The following is an 18,275-nucleotide window of genomic DNA, read 5'->3' as shown; positions in this document are numbered from 1 at the left end:
CATCTACTGTTTAATGGAATAATGTTAAGTTTATGAGAATATTCTCTGTAAGAGACTGTGTGTGTTGGCGGGGGGGAGTAGACTATTTCAATTTCAGGCTATTTCTCCAAATGCTGCATCTGCAGGTTGAGGGAGGGAATGTTTATTACATCTCAATCATGGAGAGAGAGAGAATGAGGACAGTGAATTTGCATCCCATCCTTTTAGAAAGCATTATCTAAACTCTCTGATGGTCATGACAGGCTCTTTGACTAACACTGAACTTAAATATAAACACAACATGTTAAGTGTTGGTTTCATGAGCTGAAATAAAAGATCCCCGAAATGTTCCACACGCTCCAAATGTGTGCATAAGTTTGGTTACATCTCTGTTAGTGAGTATTTCTCCTTTGCCAAGATAATCCATCCACTTGACAGGTGTGGCATATCAAGAAACTGATTAAACATCATGATCATTACACAGGTGCACCTTGTACTGGGGACAAGAGGCCACTCTAAAATGTGCAGTTTTGTCACAACACAATGCCACAGATGTCTCAAGTTTTTAGGGAGCATGCAATTGGCATGCTGACTGCAGGAATGTCTGCCAGAGCTGTTTCCAGATCATTTAGTTTTTCTCTACCATAAGCCACCTCCAACGTCATTTTAGAGAATTTGGCAGTACGTCCAACTGGCCTCATAACCGCACACCACATGTAACCATGACAACCCAGGACCTTCACGTCTGGCTTTTTCACCTGCGGGATCGTCTGAGACCAGCCACCCGGACAGCTGATGAAACTGTGGGTTTCATACTTGAATCCAAGTTTCAAGTGTTCCGGGCAGGTGGCGTCGTGTAGTTTGCTGATGTCAACGTGAACAAAGTGCCCCATGGTGGTAGTGGGGTTATGGTATGGGCAGGCCCTAACAAAATCATTTTTAGGGTGGATTTTATCGATGGCAATTTGAATGCACAGAGATACGAGATCCTGAGGCCCATTGTCGTGCCATCACCTCATGTTTCAGCATGATAATGCACAGCCCCATGTCACAAGGATCTGTACACAATCCTAGGAAGATGACAATGTCCAATTAGGGCCTAATGAATTTATTTATATTGATGTTTTTTTCTTATATGAATTGTATCTCAGTAAAATTGTTGCATTTATATTTTTGTTCAGGCCCACTGTCATGCACAGTGCAAGCATTCTTTTTTGAATAGGCTGCCCACTATAAAGGACATGCAGGTAGGTTTCCATCATATTGTAAGGAAACAGCAGGGAGCAGGTCTCGAACCCTCGACCTTCGAGCCCGAGCTCCGGCGCGCTATCGACTGTGCCGCAAAAGCATGCTCGTGCGGCAAGGACGATTTCCGCGCGTATAAACCCAGGGTCGTTACAATATATTTTCAACTTTGTGTTGATTTTGCAGAAGTTTTGGCAAAAACATTCTTGATATTTAATCCAGCCCTTTAGTAGTCTGGTATAAACAGTGTATAGGCCAAGTCAGTAAGGTTAGTCAAATCAGGTGGCCACGTGTGTGTAAACTATGTTCGCGAGCCTCTGTGGTCATAGCAAAGCTGATGATTCGCGAGCCGCCTGTTATGAGGCTAGGCGGGTGAATCCCGACAGATGGCTCCGGGTCCGGCTAACTCACCGGCGTTGCCGTCCCGGTGCGCGTGGATTCCCCGCATTGACTCGTGATGAGTTCAGCAGCAGCAGAGGAGGCGCGCGGAAAGAAAACATGGGCACCCTACTCGGGTTTCTGCCGATGACGTAGCGGCCTGTAAAACTCATCTAGAGAGTTTACTGTATTTACATTTCTGGATCACAGAGAGCTCGCGAGGGGTAGGCCTACTTCCTACCGGCATTTTTTTTTCATGTTTTGAAAATATCCCTTATATGCAGTGTACGCGAATGTGTGACAATGATCGTCCCAGACCACTGATTTAGCCCTATTTTTCCGCCAATCTGGTAAGTGTATAAACGTTTAGTTTATGGGTTTGCTTGTTTCATGTTAGTGAATCGTTTGTTCTGTCTCTTCTGCTATTGTTTTGACAGCTTTTACAATATTTTACGACCCATTTCGCTAAAACATAGTAATACTGTGCATCAATTAGTCCATTTCTATAGGCTATAGCTAGGTTTGTAGTTGTAGGGCTGGGTTTTATAATGAACATGTTTCCTTTCCGAATCAATTTAATAGGAGTTGTGATGTTTTATTTTGCTATAGCAGACAATAGTTCCCCCTCATTGCGTTATGTATAAAGATGGGAAGAATACGTACTACTTTGTTTAGTTAAATTCACTGAAACAATGTCACCACGAGTTGACGCTCTTGTTCAAGTTTATCCCAATATCATAATTTAGTTAGAGTCCGTGTTAAGAAGAGGCTAGTGGAGCATATTTTGATGGTGCCTGTGTCTCGTGTTGCTCTGTCTGACTGGGATAGTACAATGAAAGTACAATGAAAGTAATTGGCGCATTTTGTGAGATGCCCCAGGCTCTGCAGGCAATGCGGTTTCCTAGTCAGCAATGTTGTAATGTCACACGGCGAGTGGAAATATGGACAGCGCATGATGCCACGTCTTTATGACTCGTGTGTCGCATGTAGCCGAGATGAATTTGAGCAGTAGCCAAGGCTGGGCTATATCCAACTGAAACGCCGTGGTGTTATGCCACACTAAACATTGGTTTTCATAGTTAGAAAGTTGTCAAGTTAGAGAGGGCCTTTGTCATATTTTCTCTACTCAGTTCTAAGCTATCGACAGTCTGCCTGTGACTGACACGTTTTATGTGAGATGTGATCCGTTACATTGTAACTATGTTCTTGTCCTGTCTGTGGCGCACGCGTCCCCTGGCTCTCCGCCACGCGCTGCCACGCATGGGTGCGTGATAAACTCACCGCAGCCTATTAAACATGAGTGAAACCCTAGAATCCCCTTTCCGTGCTGGATCAGTCTTTCAGGGTTCCCACTAGTTACCACAGCCACAAGGTAAACATGGTCTATAGCATACAAATGTATGAAAACCAAAAATTGCATTCTGTTCTTTATTTCCGTCTAGGCATAAGGTCAGTGGTGTGGTTAGGGGTAGGTTTACGACCACATTTTACGACGATAAATTGTATAAATATTCTTACTTTGTGGCTGTGGTAACTAGTGACGACCGTCTCCGTGGATAGGCTTCTCACTACGGGTTAGTATCACAGACCCAGGTCAAATTAATCCACAGGTAGGTTTCAATGAGGTATATAAACCCTGGATTGCGGATGCTATGTATTGCTTTAAAGCCACCGGTTGGCCATATTGGTCCTCTTCAGAAGAAGCAGTCCTCCATAGGAATGAATTGAATTCTATATGATTTAAAGTACTGTAGAAGTCGAATATTTGTTTCAAGGACAAAATTACATGTATTTAGCTATTTTTGTTGTTGTGGGGACAGTAAAATAAGAACCTTCTAAAAGTATACTTAAATTATAAATATTTGTTTTAAAATGTATGTTTAGCTCACATAATATACTTTTTTTTAAGTATGAACTAAGGTGTCTGTAATATAATAAATGTGGCAAAACAAATGTAGACATTAATAAATACATTTCTATAGATTAAAAATATTTTTTTATAAGGACGGGGAGTACCAAGATGGAGGTGTGGTGGCTTCAAAACTGCGCTCCCTGGCTGTCATCTAGTATATATATAAATCACTTGTAGGTTTAGGTTTAATTCTGGTTCAGTTAGTCAATAACTAAATATGTGATTTCAACTAAGTTAGACTGAACTTAAATGACATGCCTGTGACTCCATATTTAAATGGAGTCAACTGTGGTACTGCCATAGTCATCTGACATAACCTTGATACCCACACTATCGTAGTCTTGACTTAAGTCGAATTTGGTACAAGAGGACTTATCTGGGCCTGTGGACACCAGCCCAAAAGGTACCAGTTGCAGAGATAACTATTCAATCTTCAACAATAAATTGTTTTTTGGTGGGTTAGTTTGTGATGCTTTTGTTATTGCCAACAGTGAATAACAATGACCGGTTAGACTCTGACGCTGTCCAGGGGTGTGACCTACTAATTATGCCGTAATTCTTTCATCATTGTAATGCCTTACCTACTGGGTGTGTTTGCCATTCAACTTCGGCCTATCTGTAATATCTATTTGTCTGTGTGGGTTTTAGCAGACCAAGATGGATTACCTCTGGGCATAACTGTCAATCTATTATCTGTTATTGAATGGGCACAGACTTCAACCAGCCACTATTTTAGACATGTAATTCCTCTGATAACCGTCTCCTCCCATTGCCCACAAAGGGAAAACAGCCCAGCAGTGAGTTAAAGAGTTTGTGATGTTCTCAGAGGAGGACATACTGTATCAGCATTAACCCTGCTGACACACACACACACACACACACACACACACACACACACACACACACACACACACACACACACACACACACACACACACACACACATGTACAATGGACACACACACACACACACACTCACATGTACAATGGACACACACACACACACACTCACATACAATGGACACAGACACTGCTCCTGAAGCGTTCTCCAAGAGGAGGAGAGTAATGTTATCATGCAGGCCAAATTCTTGGCAGAAAGTTCCATTGTGGAGGGCCAAATTCCTGCTTTGGTATATCAATAGGACCCCTCCCATTGCAGCTGAGGAGAGGAGAGGGTATTTCATAACCCACTCTTGTCTGTCCTGCCTGTCTGTCTGTCTGTCTGTCTGTCTGTCTGTCTGTCTGTCTGTCTGTCTGTCTGTCTGTCTGTCTGTCTGTCTGTCTGTCTGTCTGTCAAAGGCCTGGGGTAGGTAGGATCAGGTATACAGTGCATTGAGAATGTATTCAGTCCCCTAGACCTTCTCCACATTTTGTTATGTTACAGCCTTATTATAAAATTAATTAGAAAAACATTTCCTCGTCAATCTACACACAATTCCCCATTATGATATCACAATACCCCATAATGACATTACAATACCCTAGAATTACAAAGCAAAACAGGTTTTTAGAGATGTTTGCAGATTTATAAAAAATAAAAATATCTTATTTAAATAAGTATTCAGAACCTTTGCTATGAGACTCGAAATTGAGCTCAGGTGCATCCTGTTTCCATTGATCATCCTTTAGATGTTTCTACAACTTGATTGGAGTCCACCTGTGGTAAATTAAATTGATTGGACGTTATGGAAAGGCACACACCAGTCTATACAGTGGCTTGCGAAAGTACAGTGGGGAGAACAAGTATTTGATACACTGCCGATTTTGCAGGTTTTCCTACTTACAAAGCATGTAGAGGTCTGTAATTTTTATCATGGGTACACTCACTTCAACTGTGAGAGACGGAATCTAAAACAAAAGTCCAGAAAATCACATTGTATGATTTTTAAGTAATTCATTTGCATTTTATTGCATGACATAAGTATTTGATACATCAGAAAAGCAGAACTTAATATTTGGTAGAGAAACCTTTGTTTGCAATTACAGAGATCATACGTTTCCTGTAGTTCTTGACAAGGTTTGCACACACTGCAGCAGGGATTTTGGCCCACTCCTCCATACAGACCTTCTCCAGATCATTCAGGTTTCGGGGCTGTCGCTGGGCAATACGGACTGGACTTTCAGCTCCCTCCAAAGATTTTCTATTGGGTTCAGGTCTGGAGACTGGCTAGGCCACTCCAGGACCTTGAGATGCTTCTTACGGAGCCACTCCTTAGTTACCCTGGCTGTGTGTTTCGGGTCGTTGTCATACTGGAAGACCCAGCCACGACCCATCTTCAATGCTCTTACTGAGGGAAGGAGGTTGTTGGCCAAGATCTCGCGATACATGGCCCCATCTATCCTCCCCTCAATACGGTGCAGTCGTCCTGTCCCCTTTGCAGAAAAGCATCCCCAAAGAATGATGTTTCCACCTCCATGCTTCACGGTTGGGATGGTGTTCTTGGGGTTGTACTCATCCTTCTTCTTCCTCCAAACATGGCGAGTGGAGTTTAGACCAAAAAGCTCTATTTTTGTCTCATCAGACCACATAACCTTCTCCCATTCCTCCTCTGGATCATCCAGATGGTCATTGGCAAACTTCAGACGGGCCTGGACATGCGCTGGCTTGAGCAGGGGGACCTTGCGTGCGCTGCAGGATTTTAATCCATGACGGCGTAGTGTGTTACTAATGTTTTTCTTTGAGACTGTGGTCCCAGCTCTCTTCAGGTCATTGACCAGGTCCTGCCGTGTAGTTCTGGGCTGATCCCTCACCTTCCTCATGATCATTGATGCCCCACGAGGTGAGGTCTTGCATGGAGCCCCAGACCGAGGGTGATTGACCGTCATCTTGAACTTCTTCCATTTTCTAATGATTGCTCCAACAGTTGTTGCCTTCTCACCAAGCTGCTTGCCTATTGTCCTGTAGCCCATCCCAGCCTTGTGCAGGTCTACAATTTTATCCCTGATGTCCTTACACAGCTCTCTGGTCTTGGCCATTGTGGAGAGGTTGGAGTCTGTTTGATTGAGATGAACATCCCTGGTCATCTACTGCCGCTGATCTGGAGGACTCACTAATGAATAGAACATCCCTGGTCATCTACTGCCTCTGATCTGGAGGATTCACTAAACACAAAATATATTTAATAAATTATTTCTGTGTTGGATCGTGCCCCTGCCTGTCCCATACATTATTAAAAACAAGAAAATTGTGCCGTCTGCTTTGCTTAATATAAGGAATTCAAAATGATTTATACTTTTGATACTTAAGTATATTTAGAACCAAATACTTTTAGACTTTTAGAGTATTTTACTGTGCGACTTCCACTTCTACTTGAGTAACTTTCTATTAAGGTATCTATAGTTTTACTCAAGTATGACAATTGGGTACTTTTACATTTACATTACATTTAAGTCATTTAGCAGACGCTCTTATCCAGAGCGACTTACAAATTGGTGCGTTCACCTTAAGACATCCAGTGGAACAGCCACTTTACAATAGTGCATCTAAATCTTTTAAGGGGGGGGGTGAGAAGGATTACTTTATCCTATCCTAGGTATTCCTGAAAGAGGTGGGGTTTCAGGTGTCTCCGGAAGGTGGTGATTGACTCCGCTGTCCTGGCGTCGTGAGGGAGTTTGTTCCACCATTGGGGGGCCAGAGCAGCGAACAGTTTTGACTGGGCTGCGCGGGAACTGTACTTCCTTTTCTTTCTTTTTCCACCACTGCAAAAAATGAGACTTGAAAGGCACATCCTGTTTCCATTGATAATGCTTGAGATGATCGTCAATCGACACACAATACCCCATAATGACGAAACAAAAACAGCTTTTTATACATTTTTTGCAAATGTATTAAAAAGAAAAAAAGAAAATATCACATTTACGTAAGTATTCAGACCCTTTACTCAGTACTTTATAAGTATTCAGACCCTTTACTCAGTACTTTGTCGAAGCATCTTTGGCAGCGATTACAGCCTCGAGTCGTTTTCGGTATGACGCTACAAGCTTAGCACACCTGAATTTTGGGAGTTTCTCCCATTCTTCTCTGCAGATCCTCTCAAGCTCTGTCAGGTTGAATGGGGAGCATCTCTGCACAGGTATTTTCAGGTCTCTCCAGAGATGTTCGATCGGGTTCAAGTCCAGGCTCTGGCTGGTCACTCAAGGACATTCAGAGACTTGTCCCGAAGCCACTCCTGCGTTGTCTTGGCTGTGTGCTTATTGTTCTTGTCCTGTTGGAAGGTGAACTTTCGCCCCAGTGAGCGCTCTGGAGCAGGTTTTCATCAAGGATCACTCTGTACTTTGCTCCGTTCATCTTTCCCTCAATCCTGATTAGTCCCTGCCACTGACAAACATAGGGATGGTGCCAGGTTTCCTCCAGATGTGATGCTTGGCATTCAGGCCAAAGTGTTCAATCTTGGTTTCATCAGAACAGAGAATCTTATTTCTCATGGTCTGGGAGTCCTTTAGGTGCCTTTTGGCAAACTCCAAGCGGGCTGCCATGGGATTTTACTGAGGATTGACTTCCGTTTGGCCACTCTACCATAAAGGCCTGATTTGGTGGAGTGCTGTAGAGATGGTTGTCCTTCTGGAAGGTTCTCCCATCTCCACGGAGACTGTGGGACCTTATATGGACAGGTGTGTGCCTTTCCAAATCATGTTCAATCAATTGAATTTACCACAGGTGGACTCCAATCAAATTGTCGAAACATCTCAAGAATGATCAATGGAAACAGGATGCACCTGAGCTCAATTTCCAGTCTCATAGACCTGAGCTCAATTTCGAGTCTCATAGCAAAGGGTCTGAATACTTATGTAAATAAGGTATTTTTGACATTTTTTATAAATCTGCAAACATCTCTAAAATCTTGTTTTGCTTTGTAATTATGGGGTATTGTGATGTCATTATGGTGTATTGTGATGTCATTATGGGGTATTGTGATGTCATTATGGGGTATTGTGTATAGATTGCAGATTTTTTTATTTAATCGATTTTACAGTAAGGCTTTAACATAAAAAAATGTGGAAAAAGCGAAGGGTTCAGAATACTTCCCAAATGCACTGTATTCTTTGTGAGTTGTAGATCTTACTTTGGCTCTCCTACACACCTACAAAACCTTTTATACCCTGACATTTTGACCTGGCCTGATCATGTAGTGCCACACACCTTGGCATGTGTGTGTGTGTGTTGCGGAGAGGGACACACGGGCATGGCTGGGCTGTAATCAAGCCGTCCGTCTGTCCTGCCGCCCATAAATGGAGCAGATGGGAACACATCCAATAAGCCCGTGCCACTGCGGTCCCCATCCCAATGTCAGCCAGGAATATCCCTGCCAAGGAAATTCCCACTTCAATCCCCCGAGTCTGAATCCGACCTGGACCCATTTCTCTGGACGCAGAGCACAGGAATGGTATAATTAAAGGAAAAACTCTGAGACACGAGCCAGAGGGGCAACTATTCCCCAAAACAGAATGCTGTATCCCATTGATCAGAGGGGGAACTATTCCCCAAAACAGAATGCTGTATCCCATTGATCAGAGGGGGAACTATTCCCCAAAACAGAATGCTGTATCCCATTGATCAGAGGGGGAACTATTCCCCAAAACAGAATGCCGTATCCCATTGATCAGAGGGGGAACTATTCCCCAAAACAGAATGCCGTATCCCATTGATCAGAGGGGGAACTATTCCCCAAAACAGAATGCCGTATCCCATTGATCAGAGGGGGAACTATTCCCCAAAACAGAATGCTGTATCCCATTTATCCGAGGGGGAATTATTCCCCAAAACAGAATGCCGTATCCCATTGATCAGAGGGGGAACTATTCCCCAAAACAGAATGCTGTATCCCATTGATCAGAGGGGGAACTATTCCCCAAAACAGAATGCCGTATCCCATTTATCCGAGGGGGAATTATTCCCCAAAACAGAATGCCGTATCCCATTGATCAGAGGGGGAACTATTCCCCAAAACAGAATGCCTTATCCCATTGATCAGAGGGGGAACTATTCCCCAAAACAGAATGCCGTATCCCATTGATCAGAGGGGGAACTATTCCCCAAAACAGAATGCTGTATCCCATTGATCAGAGGGGGAATTATTCCCCAAAACAGAATGCTGTATCCCATTGATCAGAGGGGGAACTATTCCCCAAAACAGAATGCTGTATCCCATTGATCAGAGGGGGAACTATTCCCCAAAACAGAATGCCGTATCCCATTGATCAGAGGGGGAACTATTCCCCAAAACAGAATGCCGTATCCCATTGATCAGAGGGGGAACTATTCCCCAAAACAGAATGCTGTATCCCATTGATCAGAGGGGGAACTATTCCCCAAAACAGAATGTTGTATCCCATTGATCAGAGGGGGAACTATTCCGAAGACTCTGAGACACGAGCCAGAGGGGAAGTTATCTGTAATCCAGTGAACCGAGTGATCTCGGTTTCGGACACGCAGCAGATTTCCAACATTCAGGAAAACTGTATTGGAATAGACAAACAGAAGCACACACACAAACATACACAAACACACACACATACACACACAAAACACACAAAACACCTGATGAACCACATTCATTTCCTCTGAAATATTTGTGATGATAACCAAAGGCTTTTCGGCTCTTTCTTCTGTTAATCTGATTGGGTGAACCCAGGAGATGGGAGGGGCTAGTATATGATGAAGAGGGAATAAAAGGGGAAACATCTATTAATTCAAGGTCAAATTGTGAGAGGTCAGGGAGTGCGTGACTTTAGGAATGTCCTTTACAGGACTGAGGTCAGCTGAATCCACAGAAAAGACCACAGGAATGGCAGCCATCTTAGAAAACAAGAAGCGACTAAAACCACACTGCTGACAAACTGAGCAAGATGTTACCACAGCTACGTCCAGCCAAACCTAAGCACACACACAAGCACACACACATGCATACATACATGCATACATACATACACAGCCAAGCCTAACCTCCCCTGCTTTGTGACCAGGCAGAACTGAATTTTTTGTGATGGTTTGGAGCCTAGCCTCAATCATTCATGTGACTATTTCGGCAGCCATGTTTGATGCCTAAGTATGACTGTGTCTGAAAAACAGAACAACCACCAAGTAATGACATGGCATTCAACACAGCAGGAAATTGAGACCTTGAATTTCCGTGGGCAGCATATTTTTTCATAAAGATATTGAACCCAACTAAAATGTTTATGATGTATAAGTATATATGTGTGAAATGGAGGCAAACTGATAGTTAGAATAGCCCAAAATAATCAAATCAAATCAAACTTTATTTGTCACATGTGCCGAATACAAGTGTAGACTTTACCGTGAAATGCTTTACTTACAAGCCCTTAACCAAATAATAATAAAAAGTAATACAATAAGAATAACAATAATGAGGCTTTATACAGGGGCCACCGGTACCGAGTCAGTGTGCAGGGTAGTTGAGGTCATCTGTACATGTAGGTGGGGGTGAAGTGACTATGCATAGGTGACAAACAGTGAGTAGCAGCAGTTTACAAAAGGGAGGGGGGGGGGGGGTCAATGTAAATTGTCCGGTGGCAATTTTATTCATTGTTCAGCAGTCTTATGGCTTGGGGGTAGAAGCTGTTGAGGAGCCTTTTAGTTCTAGACTTCGCACTCCGGTACCGCTTGCCGTGCGGCAGCAGAGAAAACAGTCTAGAACAGGTGACTGGAGTCTCTGACAATTTTATGGGCTTTCCTCTGACACCGCCTATTATATAGGTCCTGGATGGAAGGAAGCTTGGCCCCAGTGATGTACTGGGCCGTTCGCACTACCCTCTGTAGCGCCTTACGATCAGATGCCGAGCAGTTGCCATACCAGACGGTGATGCAACCGGTCAGGATGCTCTCGATGGTGCAGCTGTAGAACCTTTTGAGGATCTGGGGACCCATGCTAAATATTTTCACTCTCCTATAATGTTTACATACCCTACATTACTCATCTCATATGTATATACTGTACTCTATATCATCTACTGCATCTTTATGTAATACATGTATCACTAGCCACTCTTAACTATGCCACTTTGTTTACATACCCTACATTACTCATCTCATATGTATATACTGTACTCGATACCATCTACTGCATCTTGTCTATGCCGTTCTGTACCATCACTCATTCATATATCTTTATGTACATATTCTTTATCCCCCTACACTTGTGTGTATAAGACAGTAGTTTTGGAATTGTTAGGTTAGATTTCTCGTTGGTTATTACTGCGTTGTCGGAACTAGAAGCACAAGCATTTCTCTACACTGGCATTAACATCTGCTAACCATGTGTATGTGACAAATACATTTGATTTGAGGGGGAACAGGTCTTGTCGTACCCTCCTCATGACTGTCTTGGTATGTTTGGACCATGATAGTTCGTTGGTGATGTGGACACCAAGGAACTTGAAAACATGAGAAAAGTACCACCTCAACTGTAACGCCCATGACGTAACCCCTGCTCAGAAACCCACAGTCCGCACGCACGCACACACTCACACACTCATTTAAAGTTCCTGAGAGCTGGTTCCAACCAGATGCATCGTGCACAACATCATGCACAACATCGTGCACAATGTGCCCTCTCAGATTTGTCCTGTTTAAAAAATTTAAAAAATGAATGTCATATGTTAAATGAATTACTAACATTTTTACGGACGTATGTTATCACAATTATTTTAGAAAAGATCTGTCAGCGGTACTTTGCAGTGGGGACACACTGACTGAACCCGGTAATATATCCCCCCCCTATTCTCCCTAGTAGGTGGTTCCTTCCAAGGTACACAGAGCAAAGATATTCTAGGAAATATGCTAAATACTGAGGAGTGTGTGTCGGGACACACAGTGTTTGATTTGATTGTAGCTGCCAGTGATGGGCAGGACTCCCAGGAGGTTATGTTTATAAATTAATTTGATCAAGCTACGTAGCCTACTGATTCCTTCTTGATGAATAAATAAAACAAACAATGTTTGTTTAGTCTCTGTATTACTAGCCAGTAGCCACCTAGCAATTTCATGAAGTTGGCTTTAGCTAGCCAGCTAGAAAGGTTACCAATCTCCCAACCTCATCACTGGAAAACCAAGCCAGGCTATCAAGCAACTTAGATTAAGTAGCTTGTTTAACTATATTAGCTGGCAAGCTAGACTTTATTAAAGCAAACAATAACAAAATGTACTGAAGACTCACGTCTTTAAATCTTTTCCCCACATTTTAGCAGAGAAGTGTATCTAGTTTCTTTAAAAATAAAACATGTCAAGAGGGTACAGACAGCTCAAGAGTGTAACGGGATTCTTCCGTCGAAGGAGAGGAGGACCAAAATGCAGCGTGGTTAAAATTCATGTTTGTTTTTAATAAGAAAACTATACATGAATAAACTACAAAAAACAACAAACATGTGAACCCGAAACAGTCCTGTGTGGAACCAACACTGACACAGGAGAAAATCACCCACAAAACCCAACACCAAACAGGCTACCTAAATATGGTTCCCAATCAGAGACAATGACTAACACCTGCCTCTGATTGAGAACCATATCAGGCCCAAACACAGAAACAGACAAACTAGACACACAACATAGAATGCCCACTCAGATCACACCCTGACCAAACAAAACATACAAACGTACAAAGCAAACTATGGTCATGGTGTGACACAGAGTTATGTTTAGATATGCAGAAAAATACTGGGTTTAAATGTAATCTGACACCTTATGATATAATATCACGATACTTGTGTATTAATTATGATGCCATGATATGTGTCTGTATTGATGATGTGTGCTACGATCCTGTGTACTGTTGTAATGTGGATGTATTGTCATAGGCATGTTAGTGCAGTATGTTGAGATGTTCTTTAAAAGTGTCCGTTAAGTAAAATGACAATCGAAACAGGTAAAGATCTATGCTTAGATAACTTATGCAGACAAATATACATATTTTGACATTGAATTAAACATAATGATTATGACTCTAGATTCCAGGGGGGAAAAAAGTTATTTTAGGTGTTTGAAAAATGCACAAAAAAAACTCCGGACCACCCATCCTCCATCCCCATGTAATTCATTCCCCCTCTAAAATAATTGGTGCCTGATTCCCACTGAAGGGTTCATCTGTGGACACTGATTCCCACCGAAGGGTTCGTCTGTGGACACTGATTCCCACTGAAGGGTTCATCTGTGGACACTGATTCCCACCGAAGGGTTCGTCTGTGGACACTGATTCCCACTGAAGGGTTCGTCTGTGGACACTGATTCCCACTGAAGGGTTCGTCTGTGGACACTGATTCCCACTGAAGGGTTCGTCTGTGGACACTGATTCCCACTGAAGGGTTCGTCTGTGGACACTGATTCCCACTGAAGGGTTCGTCTGTGGACACTGATTCCCACTGAAGGGTTCGTCTGTGGACACTGATTCCCACCGAAGGGTTCGTCTGTGGACACATTGTATTGACCTTTACTCTGGCAGCCCTGAGGCCCAATATGTAATAAAGGACATTATCAGGTCATTCCGTTCAGTGTGAAGCTGTATTTTCTGACCGATATTAGAGATCTCTCTTCCAGAATCTCCTCAGACATTCCCAGACACCTAAAGTCTTTGTTCAATTGAAAGTTGTTGAAAGTGTTATCAGTCTCATATTACCCCGTGTCTGTATTGAAGCATATATACATCATTCAACAACCACAGAATGATGTATATATATGCTTCGGCAGGGTAGCCTAGTGGTTAGAGCATTGGACTAGTAACCGAAAGGTTGCAAGTTCAAATCCCCGAGCTGACAAGGTACAAATCTGTCGTTCTGCCCTTGAACAGGCAATTAACCCACTGTTCCTAGGCCGTCATTGAAAATAAGAATTTGTTCTTAACTGACTTGCCTAGTTAAATAAAGGTAAAATAAAAAATAAAAAAAATAAATCTCCCCTGAAGTCTTCACCGCACAGAGGGTGGGACTTTCCCCTGGAAATGCTGATTGTTCCAGGCTCTCGTTAACCGTTTCCTCGCTCTCACAGTCTGAGTTTTTCACCTTTGTACTCGTTCTCCATCAGTGTCTGCACCAAGTCGTGTGTGTGCGGTTAAAGTGATTTGAGTTTCAGTGGCTACGTTCTAGGTAAGGAATTTAACACAATTTGTGTAATTGGCCAGGAATCCATCTCCGTAGGTATTGAATTCTTCTAGCGTAAGGTGTTCGTATAGATCCTGTTTTTATGTCTGTAATGCTAAAGAGAAAAGTCCAAATGTTTAACATCGTCCCTCAATGTGTGTGTGGGCCTCGGTTTCTCATTCCATATGCCTTTTTCCTCAGCACTTGAAACATGTTACAAATGCCTTGTTCATATTTGTAACTTTTTCCGCTCTTCGTAATTTATTAATAATGACGATAATAATGATATTAGTGTGTCAAATTTTCTCACTCGTTATTTGTCACGATTCATTGAGGACTCTCCGTAGTCATGGTAGCATCCACATTAATGTAGAAGTGTTTAGAAACATATTCTATTCATATTTCCTATAAAAGTGACTCCAAAATGACACTTTCTTTGTGGGGGCACAAAAACTAATCTGAAATAAAGACAAAACAAACAGCAAATGCATCCACCAGTTTGTTGAGTCACAAGCTTCATGTCATTGTGTGGTAGAAAAATGGGACCAAATAAGAAACTTTTGACTACGTTAATACACATCCAGTATAAGTGAATTTGTCCCAATATTTTTGTCCCCCTAATGGGGGGGAATATGTGCGAAAAGTGCTGTAAATTTGTAAACGGTTCACCTGATATGGTTTGAAAATCCCCTCAAATGAAAGCTGACAGTCTGCACTGTAAACCTCAAATTCATATCAATTCCAAAGTGCTGCAATACAGAGTCAAAACAACCACAAAATTGTCACTGTCCCAATCCTCACTGTATTTTGGAGCTCATCTATTTATGGGGCCATTGATAGATCTATCAATGGGGCCAATGATTATTTCCTAACCTGAGCTCATTGTAAGTCCTTGACAGAAGCTGCTAAGAGGTACATGCACCTCTGGTGTCCCTCTTCTGTTTCCATTGTGACATCAGAGGTTGTACTCCGGCTTGCCGCAGAACTGGAGAACTGACTTGTGATGAGCATGGGCACCACTGCATGTAGTTTAGAGAGGGAATATCCTGTCCACTAATCCTAATTCCAAGGCTCTCTGTGTGTTTGTCTCTGTCACACTCAGTGAATGATGTCACCATGCCACTCCAGTGGAATTATACCCTGGTGACATCACATAGTCTCTCCTATGTCTCTGTGAGAGACTGTATGTGTATCTGGTTGGCTTCTCTCCCCTCCTCAGTCGTCAGAGAAACACTGCGCGAGCTGAGAGTGTGGAAGCACAAGCTGAGATGTGTGAAAAGAACAAGCTGAGATGTATGAAAAGAACAAGCTGAGATGTATGAAAAGAACAAGCTGAGATGTATGAAAAGAACAAGCTGAGATGTATGAAAAGAACAAGCTGAGATGTGTGAAAAGAACAAGCTGAGAGTGTGGAAGCACAAGCTGAGATGTATGAAAAGAACAAGCTGAGATGTATGAAAAGAACAAGCTGAGATGTGTGAAAAGAACAAGCTGAGAGTGTGGAAGCACAAGCTGAGATGTATGAAAAGAACAAGCTGAGATGTATGAAAAGAACAAGCTGAGATGTATGAAAAGAACAAGCTGAGATGTATGAAAAGAACAAGCTGAGATGTATGAAAAGAACAAGCTGAGATGTATGAAAAGAACAAGCTGAGATGTATGAAAAGAACAAGCTGAGATGTATGAAAAGAACAAGCTGAGATGTGTGAAAAGAACAAGCTGAGATGTGTGAAAAGAACAAGCTGAGATGTATGAAAAGAACAAGCTGAGATGTATGAAAAGAACAAGCTGAGATGTATGAAAAGAACAAGCTGAGAGTGTGGAAGCACAAGCTGAGATGTATGAAAAGAACAAGCTGAGATGTGTGAAAAGAACAAGCTGAGATGTGTGAAAAGAACAAGCTGAGATGTATGAAAAGAACAAGCTGAGATGTGTGAAAAGAACAAACTGAGATGTGTGAAAAGAACAAGCTGAGATGTATGAAAAGAACAAGCTGAGATGTGTGAAAAGAACAAGCTGAGATGTATGAAAAGAACAAGCTGAGATGTATGAAAAGAACAAGCTGAGATGTATGAGAAGAACAAGCTGAAAGTGGAATATAATCTTGATTGTGCCTCATTAAATACCGCCACCCTAACAGAAGACAAAATAATGAGACCAGAATGGTGATGGGGAGTAGGTACTTCAGGAGGTACCTTCATTTAAAAATAGAGCACTCACAGGTAGAGAGCATTCACATATAGAGTACTACCCATGAGTGCTCTATATGTGAATGCTCTCTAACAGGTAGAGCATTTACAGATAGAGCACTCACAGGTAGAGAGTATTCACATATAGAGCACTAACATGTAGAGAGAATTCACATATAGAGCACTAACAGGTAGAGATAATTCACAAATAGAGCACTAACAGGTAGAGAGCATTCACAGATAGAGCACTAACAGGTAGAGAGCATTCACAGAGAGCATTCACCGAGAGTACGAACAGGTAGAGAGCACTCACAGGCAGAGCACTCTCAGATAGAGAGCATTCACATGTAGCGCACTAACAGGTAGAGCATTCATAGATAGAGCACTCACAGGTAGTGATCATTCACAGGTAGAGCATTCGCAGATAGAGCACTCACAGGTAGAGAGCATTCACATATAGAGCACTAACAGGTAGAGCGCATTCACAGATAGAGCATTCACAGGTAAAGAGCACTCACAACAACTATAGAGCACTCACAGGTAGAGCGCATTCACAGATAGAGCATTCACAGGTAAAGAGCATTCACAGGTGAAGAGCATTCACAGGTAAAGAGCACTCACAACAACTATAGAGCACTCACAGGTAGAGCACTTGATACAGTGTCCACTATACCCTTCCGCTCAGAAGAAAACGACCTATTCCAGTCACTCATTTTTTCCCTGTTGTGGTTTCATGCATCCTATATCCCTGTTTCTTTAATCCCAAGGCTTTTCTCAGTATGGCACAAGCATGACATCATGGGCCCAGAAAAATGCTTCAGCCACATTGTCCGTGATTTCAGTCTTCACCCAAAACCACCGTGGAATGAGGCAGGCACATGTTTTTGCCATCTCTTCATTATTCCTGTTTTCTATTTTCAGCCCGGTAACAAAACAAAAACGTGACTGGCAATCAGTGGGCATCACACCCTATTTCTTTTTCCATTGGTCAAACAAAGGCGGAGGAATTTGGCAAAGCCCAATAATTACTGTTTAACACAGCTGACCAGATTTGTCTTTCTCCTTCTCTTCTCCCCACTGTTCTAACTTCCCCTCTGTCTTGTTTAAGTTTCTTCATTTACATCCCCCCATGCCTTTCTGTTAAGTTCTTTATTATAGTCCTGTGTATCTTTGGAGGTGTTCATTTCGGCTGACTTCCGGCGCCGACAGAGATGGCCGCCTCGCTTCGCGTTCCTAGGAAACTATGCAGTTTTTTGTTTTTTTACGTGTTATTTCTTACATTGGTACCCCAGGTCATCTTAGGTTTCATTACATACAGTCTTACATACAGTCGAGAAGAACTACTGAACATAAGAGCAGCGTCAACTCACCATCAGTACAACCAAGAATATGACTTTCCTGGAGCGGATCCTGTGTTCTGCCTTCCACCCAGGACAACGGAATGGATCCCAGCCGGCGACCCAAAAAAACGACTTCGTAAAAGG

At 42.5% G+C, this 18,275-nt stretch overlaps 1 protein-coding gene across 1 annotated transcript in view; it reads left to right on the top strand.

Annotated features, from left to right (window-relative positions):
- Window positions 1–1,746: 1,746 nt before the first annotated feature.
- Window positions 1,747–18,275, top strand: part of LOC115115121 (tumor necrosis factor receptor superfamily member 19L-like) — a 61,492-nt gene continuing 44,963 nt past the window's right edge. Inside the window, exon 1 of the mRNA XM_065000530.1 lies at window positions 1,747–1,952. The gene's annotated coding sequence lies outside the window, so the exon portion shown is untranslated. The remainder of the gene's footprint in view (window positions 1,953–18,275) is intronic.

Source organism: Oncorhynchus nerka, linkage group LG14, assembly GCF_034236695.1.
Source record: "Oncorhynchus nerka isolate Pitt River linkage group LG14, Oner_Uvic_2.0, whole genome shotgun sequence".
Lineage (NCBI taxonomy): Eukaryota > Metazoa > Chordata > Actinopteri > Salmoniformes > Salmonidae > Oncorhynchus > Oncorhynchus nerka.
This window is presented reverse-complemented; position numbering and strand designations above follow the sequence as displayed.